Source organism: Arachis ipaensis, chromosome B07 (assembly GCF_000816755.2).
Source record: "Arachis ipaensis cultivar K30076 chromosome B07, Araip1.1, whole genome shotgun sequence".
Taxonomy (NCBI): Eukaryota; Viridiplantae; Streptophyta; class Magnoliopsida; order Fabales; family Fabaceae; genus Arachis; species Arachis ipaensis.
Window position 1 is genome coordinate 10,599,657 of NC_029791.2, and position 946 is coordinate 10,600,602.

Consider the following 946-nt stretch of genomic DNA (forward strand, 5'->3'; position numbering starts at 1 on the left):
GTATATTTGTTCTTGAAACCTCTTTTCATTTTTCTGGTTGAGGATGAGGCAGATGGCAGATACAATCTAGAAATATATGCCAAAATCAATTTTACATTAATAAGCATTGCAATTGACTTTGGTGTAAAAACATTAATGTTNTTCAGTCTCGTCCCCCAGATGTAGCACTTTTGTTTCATATCATCCGTAATCTGATATAATCCCCCAGGAGTTCGAAACTTTCCAGAACATTCTCCCCCAGTCCCCCTCTCAATTTGTGGACTTTTGTTGTTTCCCTTCGCCACACTGCTTGCTATTTTTTGGATCAAATTGTCCAATTCTTCTATCAAATTTGCAGATTCAGGAGATTTTGCCCTTTCTGTCTCCTGCGTTGATGCCCCCTCCTGGCTCGAATCAGTCAATCCAAGGCTGAATGATGGCACCCCTGGATCTATTTTAGGAACATAGGATGCTGTCCGTGCCATCATTAACAGGGCAGCAGCGTCTGGATGACTGCGTCATCATGTATAAGAATAAGAATAAGAATAAGAATATACGGATGATAAGAAAAGATTGATTTTAGTCTGATGAACTTACATTTTAGTTGGAGCTGGGGGAACCGTGGGTGTGGTCTCTTGAAGTTGTTTGGGGGTTTCAGGACTGCTGCACAGTTACAAAAAATTAATCACGGCGTAAAAAAAACTAATCAAGAACAATATACACCCAAACTGTTAGCTAATATACACCCAAACTCTAAACAAACATACACTCAATACTATTTCTTACGTTTCTGTAGTCCCTTCAATCTGTAGCATAGGGGTTGGTTCAAAATCTGTCTCAGTGGTTGTTTGGGATGCCGGCACAAAAACCTGAATCGGGACTCTAAACAAGAAGAAAAATGAAAGGTTAACAACGCCTTTGAAAAATAATAAGGTTATAAGGTTGAAATATTATTGGAAAACTCACA